Source organism: Haemaphysalis longicornis, unplaced genomic scaffold (genome assembly GCF_048455015.1).
Source record: "Haemaphysalis longicornis isolate Haplotype H1 unplaced genomic scaffold, Haemaphysalis longicornis Haplotype H1 scaffold_13, whole genome shotgun sequence".
Lineage (NCBI taxonomy): Eukaryota > Metazoa > Arthropoda > Arachnida > Ixodida > Ixodidae > Haemaphysalis > Haemaphysalis longicornis.
In genome coordinates this window covers 7,445,684-7,459,421 of record NW_027526233.1, presented here as the reverse complement: position 1 = coordinate 7,459,421, position 13,738 = coordinate 7,445,684, and positions in this window count along the sequence as shown.

Sequence of the window (13,738 nt, the reverse complement as noted above, 5' to 3'; positions counted from 1 at the left end):
ATTATGAGCAGCGTGATTGCCGACCCCCTGGGTCACATGCCCCGGAATCCAGGCTACGCGGACTTGCGTTCCGTTTCGGGCCAGTAGGTTAACCATGGCCTGGATGTGATGAACGGTAGGGTGATCAGAGTAAGCCCTATTGAATTCTCTGATGGCGGCGTAGGAATCAGTGAGGAGGCGGACCCTGGGTGGTGGTGGTACACGAGCCATGTAGGTCATGTGATCCAGGGCTCCTAGGAGACCATGGAGCTCGGCTTGGAGAGGTGACGGGGCGATGGTAGCCATAGTCGTGGCGCCGCTAAGATCAGGGCGTTCTTCGCAGTGCCAAGCCAAACCGATAGAGTTGTCTTGTAGGCTGGCGTCTGTAAATATGTCAACCTCGTTTGGTAGCCTCTGTGCCATGCATTGGCGGAGAGCGCGCAGACGCAGAACGGCGCTAGCTCGAGGGATAGCCGACCGTTGCGAAGAAACCACGGTATTTCGAGCCCAAGGGGGTGGGGGAGGAGAAGGCATGGGTCCGATTGGGTGCGTTTGAGAGTCCCATGCAGTAATAGCAGCACCCTGGATAGTGAGCGTGCGCCGGAGTTGATGGTGTTTCCGGGTCTCTTCAAGAATTTCTGGCAGGGGAGGCAGAGGAGCAGCTTTCTCTAAGGCGCAGATCCTTGTGTGCCGTGGGAGGCCTGTGATCGTCCGCAGGGACGCACGATGAAGAATTTGTAGTTGCTTCATGTGAGCTGGACGGAGGTCATATGCAGGGGCGCCGTACAGAATTCGACCAAGGGCAACTGCTCGAGTGAGCGCGAGGCAAGCAGCCTGACTAGCTCCACCATACTTATTAGACATCCTTGAGATCAAATGCAGCATTGGTTTCCAGTTGCGTCTAAGTTGAGTGATCCAACGTCTGGCACTGTTGTGGCTGCTTAATGGGATTCCCAAGATGCGAACCTGGTCGCACTTGGTTTGGATTGGCGTTCCGGCCAGTAAATAACATGATGGAAGTGAGATGGTGGGTTATGTAGCCCATGAACGAGTAGAAACTCTGTCTTATCAGGAGCCAACTCTAACCCAAGTGAAGGGGCTAGACTAGAAGCCGCTGCTTGTAGTTCAACAATCATACTTTCGACGTCCGGATAGCAGCTGCCTCAGTCCACACCGTGAGGTCATCGGCGTAGATTGCAAAACGTGATGTGGTATCGGTCTTTAGCTGACGAGCGATTCGTGTCATTGCCAAATTAAAAAGCACGGGCCCGAGGATGGAACCCTGGGGTACCCCCCTAGCCAAGAAATAGGTTCTGGGGCGCCATCCCGGGTGCGTGCCACTAAGCTGAATAGGCAACGCAACATCCACAAAGCGTGTCTGTTGAGCCCGAATAATCGCTTGTTGCCGCTATCACCTCGCGATAACCACAGCTTTTACAGTGCTTCCAGGCTCGAAGGAAAGGGTGAAAGTCTTCATCGGAGGTGTTTCCGAGACCCTTTAGGTTAATTAGCCCCCAAAAAGCAGAAACAAGAAAGAGCGCTTTTAAAGCCAACCTTTTTACCTCTACCTCCCAAGGGATCTTTCGCAACCGTTTGTGTCAACAGAAAACTCCTGCAGACAAATAAAATATGTGACTGGCACCGCCAGGAATAGAACCTGGAACGAATCGAGATACGGAGTGGGAGCCCGTTGTCTGATCGATTGGTGTAGGGAAGGTACAAAGAGTGCACCAGCCGTAGGAAACGTACAAAGACGGCGCACTCATCACTGAGCACATCTGCAACTGTACGCCCTGCGTCCTCACTGAATGCGACGTGATAGTGTAACGCGACCTCTCGCGCCACAGTGCGCTCTGCCCACGGCCCTTGTAGGGGCCGTGTGCGCAGCTTGCGCATGCCCTAGGAGTTGGTAAAGTAATGGAAGGCAAAATTAAAGGAGTAAAAATACAACGACGGCTGAATCAAAGGAAAAACTAATGGTAAAAACGAAACCTAAAGGAAGAAAAAAAATTAACGCATCAGCTTACTGTCCGTCGCCTACAAGCATTGTTGTACGGAACGGCGTTCCTGGAACTAGTTCCTTTCTGGAGGAACAGAGGAACGCCACCGTTTCATTAAGGGTTGGTGGAACTGTAACGGTAACTCTCTAGGTTTTTGAAGGAACGGCAGGAACGGCGTTCCTTACGCAAACGTTACACCGCTTGAATTTGGCTGTTTTGACGCCAAGGCTCGAGTACAAAAATCCGCAAGTAGCTACTGTGTTTCTCTTCCTATAAGCTGGCTAATGTGCCAACCCTCCACCGGAACATGCTTCCTCAAAGGTCGAAGGCAGAAAGTAACCCAGCAGCGGGCCGTCGCGTGTGCTTGCTTTCATGCCGGTTGAGCTCACACGGTGTTCGACGGGTGGATAGCGCAACCACGAGAATGCTTTTCACCTTTCATAGTTTGTCTCGGAAGGCCAGGATGCGCGTCTGGCTGCTAGAATTGTTCCCTGCCCGGGAAAAGTTTTTTATGTCCCAGCGGCGCCGCAAGTCCTTTGTGAAACTATCGTATCAGGGGTAATTACCGCATTAGTGCGCCCGAGGCACGGGTGCGTTGTTGTCGGGGAAGTTGCGCTTCCTGTCAGGTCATTCGAAGGATCACCAATTATGGGTCTCTGGATGTTGTACTGCTCGAAGGTGCAGAGTACACGCGCAGTTCATCACAGCTCGGTCTATCGCTGATCAGGCGGGAATAGGTTGACGGGTGGGCCAGGTCCTTCTGTATCGCACGCGTCATGTCGACAAAGGACAGGAATTTCGTCATTGTTGGGCTTAATTTCGTCGCGCGATGTGTGGACAATACATGAGACCGCCCGAAGGTCGACAGCCAGCGTTCAGAGTTGCTTTAGTCGGGCGCTTTCAACCTGTGTTATACTTGTGCTTTGATGAATACCGGAGAGTGAAAGTAAGAGTGTGCATCACGTGATTATTTGTTTACAAATCTTTCGGTTTTGTTTACCTGGGTAATAAGCGGCCCCTGTGTGTGTTAGTTACTATGTACTCGAGGCTTGGTTTTTGTGTATTAAAACCGAAGTCTTTGGTGTTCTGGAACAGTCAGAGCGAAAGCTAGAAAGTCGATTTAGGGAAGCTTGAGTCCGGTATGTTCACCGAACAGGCTTGAATGAGGACCCCCCGTGAGTTAGATTTGTTTAGCTGAGGTCATTCAGACATTTTTTTTCACATGAACGTTGTATATCAGGGGCGCAGTTACAAAGGTCTGGAGTTTGTCTGGTGCTACCTGAAAAAATTCGTCAAGGAGCGTTTCTTTGGATTCTTCTCATCTGCAGATAATCTGCTGCCGGCAGTGGTATTATTCGTATAATATACGTAGTTCTATGTGAGTTTTAATTTTTTCAGTTTATTTCGCCTCAGGATTATTCGACACCGTTTTATCATTTTTAAAAAGGAAATTTAACGTTAATGTAACGACACGTTCCAATGTTCGAAATGGAGCTGGAGAGCGTGCCTTTCGAAATAAAGGAACTTGTAACCGGAACTCGTTTCAAAATTGGGAAGGAACAAGTAACGAGCTTTCGTTTTGGTTTTAGAGGAACACGTACAGCACTGAATCTCCTAAGTCATGGGTAACAGAATTTCTGCTACCTTAGATTTCAGTCAACCAAACTAACTAGCAGGGTTTAGTGAAGGCTCGTCAACAGTAGAACATATTAACACGATAAATCAGGTGTTTGAGAAATGTGTGGACTATATTCAACCCCTATATAAAGCCTTCAAAGATTATGACAAAGCATTTGGCTCGGTCGACACTTCAGCAGTCATGCAGGCATTGCGGAGTCAGGGTTTAGACGCGATTAGGTAAGAATACTAGATGGTATCTACAATGAGTCCGCAGATACCTACAAGAAAGGGCGTCAGAAAAGGAGACACAATGTCTCCAATGTTATTCACAGCATATTTACAAAAGATATTCCAAACAGGGGTTGGGAGCAGGGGTGCATAATGGTAAATGGAGAAGACCTCCGACACCTCAGATTTGATGACGACGTCGTGCTAATTAACTGGTGAGACGAAATTGAAAGGCATGATTACCTCACTGGAGAATCGGAGTAGAATCGTGGGCCTGGAAATTAATATGCCGACAACTAAAGTAATGCTCGATAGTCTCAGTATTGCACAGCACAGCGGTTTAAGATAGGTGGTAGGTAGTGGAGGTGGTAAGCGAGTGTAATTACTTAGGCCGAATAGTGACCCGCTATCCCAACTATAAGAAAAATATAATAAGAAAGATAACGATGGGGTGGAGTTCATTCGGCGGGCATTCGCAGATAATAAATGGCAGGATGTCATTATCCTTAAAAAGGGAAGTGTGTAACAGCTGCCTCTTATCGGTACTGACTGATGGTGCAGAAACTTTAAGGCTCACTAAAAGGGTTCAACTGAAAGTGAGGATGACTCAGCGAGAAATGAAATAGAAAAAGATAGGTGTATGTTAAGGGACAAGAAGACAGCCGAGTGGGTCAGGGAACAAACGAGTGTTAAACAGATATTAATATAAATTAACAAGAAGAATTGGGTGGGGGAGCGCATGTAATGCGAAGGCTATATAACCGTTGGTCATTAAGGACTTAATCTCTAAAAAAGGCAGGCGTGGCAGGGGGAGGTACAAAGATATATGGGCAGATGGGATCAAGAAGTTGGCGGGAATACATTAGTTGGAGTTAGCACAGGTCCGGAATAATTGAATACCTATTGGAGAGGCCTGTGTCCTGCAATGGCGTTCACAAGCTGCTGCTGCTGCTGCTGCTGCTGCTGCTGCTGCTGCTGCTGCTGCTGCTGCTGCTGCTGCTGCTGCTGCTGCTGATAGAAGCAAGACCACACCAATAAACGGGATATTAGGAAAATTCATCTTCCGGAAGGGTAACCTTGAGTAGAATGCGAAGGATCCATGGGGTGGACTCAAGTTCGCATTAGTTTTCAGTTCGATCGCGGCGCTGCAGGAGGGGAATGAGGGGAGCGGAATGCGCGCGCGCGTCATTTATACCCGGAGCTACAGTGCAGACCCCCGCGGAGTACGAGGCGGCTACCGTCGCGTCTCTAACCCTAAGCTGCTTCGCATTATCGCGTGCGGAGCCGCAGGTGTTGCAATTCGTTGTGAAATCCCGGAGAAGAGAGGAGGAATGCCTCGCATACTACTCAGTGTTCTCCTAGGCGAAGGTGATGACGGCTGTTGAACGCGAAGCTATATTTTGATGGATTGTTTGCTTGGCCAATCCCTAGGGGCACCCTGCCACAATAATGATCAGCGGTGCCTGGCCATGCATGCGCAGTGGGGGTGTGGCACTCGGGGTTTTCTTACGGGAAGATGACGACATTGGTTGAACGCGAAGCTATCTTGTGATGGATTCTTTGGTTGGCCAATCCCCAGGGGCATCCTGCCACAATCATCATCAGCGGTGCCTGGCCAGGCATGCGCACTGGGGGAGCGGACGGCGGACAACGACGCGGGAAGGAGGGACACAGCCCCGAGCATGACATGCTTCGCATCTAAAATGGCTTCTCCGCCTCCGGCTGTCCCGCTCATCTAGTTGCCCACGTTCGGCGGGGGCAGAGATGGAGGAGAAGTGAGATCGTCTAACCCTGGGTTTGAACTTTTTTTATTTCATAAAAAAAGTTTCCACTGATGTGCTTCAGCCGTACAACTTAACCAACCACCATTCCTGGATCATGCAATGATTGATTACACCTTAGCAAATAGTATCTACTTGAACGAATAGAGGGTGTGATTAAGTTAATTTTTCTTGTCTTTGGTTTCACTCTTTATAGAGCCACGTGTGTGAATTCAAATGACGTCGCAAGGGTAATGGTTGTGGGTGTCGTTAACAGCTTGGCTTTGCAACCACATTGACAGTATGGATTGGTCAGCATTTTTTTCCGAAGCAAACAAGCCGAAAGCACCTAAAACAACGTAATTATATATATGCACAAGAAAAACACTATACAGCACAAAAATAAAAAGAGGCGGCAAAACTAAAAAAACTAAGAATTTTTATGATCTGCATAGGCCACAGCACTAAAGTTGAGCTTATCGCGGCCAACTGCTCCGGGGAATCGGGCGCTGTCCGTGATATCTTTGAGCTCTGCTGCGGGATATCTGTGGTATACAGATATCCAGGTATGTGGTATGTGGTATGTGGTATGTGGTAACCAGGTATGTGGTATACAGGTATACAGATACAGCTATTGCTTGTAGGAGCAGCTCCATCGGGAACGCTGGATCATGCACTGACCCTCGCGCGGCAGCCCAAATGATAAGGATGGATGTGCCGCTAAGTCCAGATAAGTGCACAAAAGTGCTCGGTAAGCGCGGATAAAATAAAATCTTTTTTGTCTCGCCAAAGACCGCTCTTCCTTTCCGAGGCTTCCTTGTTTCCCCTTGACATAGCACCCTAGGACTGGTGACCACCGAGGCCATGTCCTTCGACGACCAGGACTCAACCCTTTCACAAGAACCTGGCGAAGTAGTTCCAGTCGTGACTGTTCGGCTGCCGAAACTTTGGGAACGCATCCCGACGACTTGATGACTGCAAGCAGAGGGGCGATTCGATCTGGCCGGATGGTGGTGGTGGGGGTGGTGGTGTAAAAACTTTATTTATCCAAGGCTGTATAGAGAGAGGCGCTGGTTGGGTGAACCGGCACACTACAGAACGCTAGTTGACGGCCAGGAAAGCCTTACGAAAACTTCTCCCGCGGCCCAGCCCACTGCCCAGAGATGACTACAGACTCGTGCTTCGGCCGCAAGATGGACTAAAGCTACGTGAAATCCCTTCATCCATGCTTTACATTACCCTACTCCAATCCACCAACTCCACGTGGCAGGATGCTAAGCTACGCCTCTACATAAACACAGCGCGAAATACAGCCACTATTAGCACCCCGTTTCAAGAAAAAGCTAAAGCCCTCTGCCGACTGACCCAAATACATGTCGGCAACATCATAGGCTGGCTCCCGACGACGAAGTTAAAGGTGTCATTTGCGCAGTCGCCACATGACTCGCCAAAGCAGAAAATCTGAAAAACTTTGACCAAGATCTATTTGAAGTCTAGTCTGGCCGACGACTGGGAAATGTGTCTACAACCATTGTCCTAACATTTACAGTACCAAAAGTTCCCTACCACGTCGGACTCTACGGAGGTGAACATCCCTGCTCACTATACAAGAAAACTGTTTCCGTGTGCAGTCGGTAGTGTCGGTAGTGCACTCTCAATGGTTCACGTGCAAGAATACGGCGTCCCTAATGATGGAGTGTTGAGCTACACTGTCTTCATAGTCAAGAGGAACTCGCTTGGGAAGGCATTGCCACCTACAAGTTCTTATTTCATGTACGCAGACAACGTGCAGATATCTTTTAAATCATGTAACATGTCAATCTGCGAACGTCAAGTCCAGATTTGGGCCAAGAAACTTGCCGCATGTTCGGACAAGAATGGTATTAAACTGAATCCTGCAAAAAGCTTTTGCGTTGTGTACTCCAGGAAGCGTGGGGTGTATCCGGACCCACACATTACCCTTAATGGCGCATCACTTCCTGTCAACAAGAAGCATAAGTTTTTAGGTGTCACATTGACATTCATTACTCGAATCAAGCAATAGAAGCATAAATATCCCAAACCAATGAATATCCTTAGATTCCTGTCACAGCAATCGTATGGTGCCGACAAAGAACTCCTGCTACGCCTGCATACTGCTTGGGTTGGGTCTCATTTGGACTATGGCAGTGTGGTGTAAGGGTCGGTGACAAAAACAGCATAGTAATGCTCGACTCAGTGCTGCACTTGGGGTTTCGCCTTGTGTCGGGTGCATTCCGCACTAGCCCTGTCCGAACTTTGCATGTTGAGTGTAATTGAGGAGCAACGAACGTACATAAAACTTTATCGCTGAATAACCATCTTTTTTAACCGGTTTTTATAGATTCATCCACATCACCACTGTTTGTAAATCACCCGTTCGTTTCTTTGCCGTTCTCACTTAGGGTGAGACAGGAAGCTTGGGGTTTCAACATCTCCTATATAGACCTTTATACATATTCTTTTACTGATGTTTTACAACCTAGGCAGCTTCAACCTGTATCTTGTCAATTGTCTTTCATGAAAATTGAGAAAACCATGGTACCACAAACTGCTATTTTGCAGCACTTCTTGTCCCTGCAGTATACGTATCAATTTGCAGAGTTTTATGGTCACGCATCAAAAATTGCAACCATGGTGTCCTGCGCTGCACATGGGCCAAACTTTGCACATGTACCACAATTTATTCAGCTGAAGTATTTAACATCTTACTCATTGCACAACACATTCTTGAACACAAAATTCCAAAGTCCATCACATATACGGCTTCCTTAAGCGTTGTCCGTGCATTGGAATCACACAAGCCGTGCAAGCACAGAATTGTTAATATGGTCCTCAACACTATGATGTCAATATATGCCCGAAAACTCTTTCTGGTCTTGTGCTCGGTTCCAGGCCACGCTGGGGTCACTGGCAATAAGGTTACTCATGAGACGGCCGCTGCCACCGCACTCAGGAACGCAGTAGACATAACAACACTACCACACAGTAACGTTCAGCCACAAATTCGGGAGCACCTAAGTAACAAATCGCAGGCAGAGTAGAGTGAACAAACAGACAACAAACTACAAGTAATAAAGCCACACTTCGGATGATACACAACTGGCTCACACAACAGACACACGGCAGTCGCCTTGGCTGGGCTACTGATAGGCCACACCCATGCAACAAACACGCACCTGCTCATTGTATCTCCAAGACCCATGTGCAGCGGGTGTGGAGAGGACCTATCCGTAAACCATATACTGATACAATACAAGGCTCTAGAAACAACACGACACAAACACTATGCACAACTTTGCAGACGACACATTCCACTACACCCATCGTGATTTTTAGGGGACGACCTTACAATAACCCACAAGCGTACTTTTAGGTTCCTTAGCGGTGTCAAGTATTTACACCTCATTACTTACCATGCATGTTGAAACCCTGGCCCTTTGCACCGGTCATCTTCATTGACTTTTATGTCATTTCACGTATATTTTGAGTAAATGTTTTACACGTACTATCACTTTGTCTTTATAAAACAACTTTTTCTTGGCGCTCTTCGCCCATAGTCGGTCATGCTCCATGAAACCCCAAACATGATAATCATCATTACTGCCGCGCTCGCGCATTGGCATCATATCGTGAGTTGGTTTGCGGTTACATTGTTTTAAAGTTCGAACCATTGTGCCGTATCGGACAGGATGAGATAAGAACTAAGCGCTGTCCAGACACGAGCTAGAGAGGGTAGTTTGTGAGCACCTAGCCGATATCTGGAAGCTCGGTAGATGCGACTTACAATACAGGAACACTTTTCTTTTTGAACGTCTAAGGAACATTACTGTCTCCAGGGGCGCCCAAGAAATAAGTATACATTGAGCAGAACTGTCAAGTTCTCTTCTCCCGCCGAGGTGTGAGGGAGAAAAAATCTGTGCAAGGACAAGAACTTCCGAAGTTCTTTCGTAATAAATTATTGTGTACCTAAATGCGTATGTACCGGGTTTTTCCTATTGTGCAATGATGTATGCCTAAATTTGCAGATGTCATATTTTTGCTTAAAGTGCAATAGTTTGTACATAAAATGTATATAAATATACGAGTGTAGTACATGCGTTTTCCTGCCTTCGAATAAAAAATGTCCTTGCATGAATTTCTAATAAAAGAAAATCAACAATAATGTTTTTGTAACGCTACAGTTATCACTGCGAGAAAGACAACAATTCGACACCAGAAAACACACTATTACCTGCATGTTATCTTCGTTCAAATATTAAACACGTTAGTGCATACAAATACCAAACGACGGGCCGCGGCTATTCCGAGGGATCGGCCGCCCCTCACCCAGCTTTCGCGCCTAGTGCATTCCCGAGTGGCCCATGAGGCAGCGACCGGCGGCAGGCGCGAAAGTTGGGCGAGCGTCGGTTGCGGCTGCCCGCCCGGCTGCCACGGAAAAATGACGTCAGCAGTGCCCTCGACGTCAACAAGCTCTTTTCTCACCTCTCCACAAGTTGCAATAACGATTAATGCAACACTTTTCAGACGCCACGTGTCATATGGGAGGATTTGGCGCTGGTGGCGCGAATTACGCGGGACCACGGTAGGTGCTACAGAGGCCGCCCCGTGGCTCGAGCGCATAGCGAATCACGCCTTGCCGTAAACGCTACAAACAGCTATATTGCTTTCAGGACATTTAATAACGTGCAGCTGTCATATTCCTCGCCGTAGGGTGCTTCGATGCCAGCGCTGCCGTACAGACGTGTATGAACCATGGCACCCTACTTCGCCGCCGCAGGTTCGAAATTTCGTAGTTCGCCTTAGTTATCAATGTGGCATAATCTGGTCGCATGATGACGCCCGTCGCATTGGTGGTTTTCCCTCCAATATATTCTTACTCCGTGTACCCGGTCTTTCCTACGTCTCCCTGGTCTCCCATGGTAGCCGCGAATGAAATTGAATGCGTCGCCATAATTCTGGCCTAATATAGGACAAACTTTTTCACGCCTCGACTTGGCTATTAGCTCTGCAGTACTCTTTCCTTCTCTTGAGTGGGATGTTCGCACTACCCCAGATGGTAGTGACCACTTCCCAAACACACTTACATACATAGTTAAAGGCGGGGACAGTTAACCTTCCCACAACAGTTACAATGAAGCAAGAGCAAACTGGAGTATATTTACAGAAGCATCCAAACTACACCACACATCCATGGCACACCTACACGTTGCAGAAGCTACCCAATCCTCGCCGCCGCCGAAAAGTTTATTCCCCAGGCTTCGGTGCCCTGTGCGACCCAAGGAGGCCCAAGGTGAATAAGCAATTTAGGCGGCAACGAGGGGCCCAGAACAAGGCGTAGGGTATCCTTCGTCGATACCCCGCGTCCAGTAACCTTGTATCGCTTAAAAGGGCGAAAGCACTTGGTAAGCGTGTGCGCCGTGAGGCGAAACGAGCTTGTTGGCGCTCTTTCCTAACATCTATTAATTCATACACGGACATGAAAACGAAAATTTAAAGCACAACCCTACCCCTTCTTTGCACAGCAGAGCATACACATGAAGACCAGGCTTGCACAACACTTTCAACGCGTGTCCAGCTCTGCACATTCCACGAAAACTTTCATGCAACAAAATATCTACCGAAAAGAAGCCGCTGCGTGGTATCAACAGGTCAGTTACGTCTCACAACTCAGAGTTTACACTTTATGAGCTGAGGGCTGCTCTGAGGACATGTAAGCCTTCAGCTCCAGACGCAGACAACAGTGCATACAGTATGATACAGCACTTCCACACCGGCATTCAGAAAAAACTGCTACACCTATACAATAAAATATGGCTTTCGGGGCAACTACATAAGTATTGCAGAGAACCGATTGCAGTGGCTTTTCTTAAAGAGGGGAAGGACCCGTTTTTTTTCAGGAAGTTATGGTCTCATCGCCCTGACAATCTGTTTGTACAAGCTCCCCGAGAAGATTAACAGGAGGCTCGTGTACGTTTTAGAGTACAACAGTCCTTCCGAGGGCTCCCAGGCAGGCTTCAGGGCGGGACGATCTACAAATGATCAGCTGGTTGGCTTAGAATCTTGCATCAAAGATGCATTCATCCATAAACAATATTGTACGACGGTATTTTTTGACATTCAGAAGGCTTACAAAACTGCATGGCGCTACGGTATTCTTAGTGACTGTTAAGATCGAGGGGTTGCATCGAGTGGTTACGATGACTGGCCGGAGAGGTTTCCTTTTCTTTGTTTGTTTTGACTGTGGGCGCCGGAGGTTGGAGCAGCCTTTCGAGTGCCGTTTTTTTTTTTGTTGTTCTCTCGTGGTCGGGGGCCGCGGACCCCGCTCAACGTGTCGGCAGCGGAAAGGAACCGTTTGCCGCTAACTCTCAGAAGCAGGAGAGGGGCGAGGCCATGTGGTGCATTGCTAGCAACGGGAGCGTCGGGTGTCAAGTTCGGGAGCGGACCGGAAGCGGCCGGTTGTAAATCGTTGGGCAGCCTCGACGCAAAGGCGCGAAATGTCAAAGTGGCGGCGGGCACTTTCTTTAAACAAATCACGACACTCTGCCGGTCTGTTTTGAAATGGGGAATTTGGGAAATGACCGGAAGCCTCTGCAGGTGGCCGCTGGGAAGCGCGGATGAAGCCATGGCGGTGATCCGCGTAAACAAACTGCGCCAGCACGACACAGTTGTGCATTGGAACTACGGTTCGGGATTTATTGCTTTCGGTCCCTGTCAGGCTACTCCTAAATCAGTGTAACAACGCGTCAGACTTGGGTAGTTTGTTGGCTTTGAGCGTCGCGACTTCCGGTGCGAATCCTTTTAAGTGCGAATTATAAGCGACCCCAAACCATCCACCGCCGGCGGCGGCGGCGGCGGCGTCGGCGGCGGCGGCGTCCGCAGTGCTCCTCTATATTTAAAAAAGAAACAGCATCCGGCGCCAGGTTTCGATCCGAGGACTTTGCGGCCGCAGCGCGACGCTCTACCGACCAAGCCACGTACGCGACGCTGATATCAGTGTTAGTGACGCGCCTTATATCTTTAACGCATTCAAACTACGTCGTCAGCGGCGTGCGTTGGCGACTCAGCGGCGTTATAGCGGCTTGATAACTGCGTGGTGTACACGTGATACTACAAACCCGATGGAAGAGATGGAAGAGAAGGCGGCGAGGCGGTGGGCTGCGGGGGCCGAGCGCAAGCGCCGCAAGCGGGCCGACAACCGTGCATTCGCACTTTCACATTCCCCCCCTCTGGGAAATGCGGGGGAATTTTTTGTGAATTGACGTCTATAGTTTGCGTGGGAACGGGAAAGAAGTTTTGAACAAGGGGTGGGCCAGTTGCCTAATTATGAGCTCCGCGGTGGGCGGCTGTGCGGCCTATAAACGGCCAGAATTGTTAATTATGTGCCCTCCGCTCTTTCTTGGGTACCGCCTTCCTTGGAGGCGTGTTTTTTTTTTAATAAAACTAAGGTGTTGGTTGTAGAAGGGAAGAGAGAGCCCCGCGTGATGCGGGCTCGTCCCGAGCTCGTCTCTAGCTCCGATCTGTGATTTCAGTTGTAACTTCTTTGTAAATATTGTAATAAAGTGTAAATATCGTGGAGCAGACCGTCGTCAGCTATGTGCCTTCGATCAACGAGCCATTTTCAACATCGATCTCATCGATCCATTTACGTAATTTCAACTGTGACCTTAAGTGTTTTGGTTTGTCAGGCAACATGTTGATACACTTGCAAGCTATATGTCAGAAAGAACCTTCCATGTGAGAGTGGGCTCTGCATTTTCGCGGGTTGAAGTCCAGAAAAACGGGGTGCATCAAGGGGGAGTTCTAAGTTGTACACCATTTATAGTAAAAATGAACTCACTTGGGAAGGCACTACGCCACCAATCTCTGACTATATATATGTAGACGATGTTCGAAGGTCTTTTAAATCCTATAATCTGTCCATATGCGAGCGCCAAGTCCAGCTTGGTGTTATCAAGTTTGCTGACTATGCCGGCACGAATGGTTTCAAGCTTCAAAATGGCGCAGTCATCCAGAAAGAGCACACAGCCGCATGATGTGCAATGAAGAGCGAGGTTGCTTCCCGTGCGTGTCTTCATCGAGTTGGCGTGTTCACGCAGCCGGTCATTCACGCATCTTCCAGTTTGCCCGATG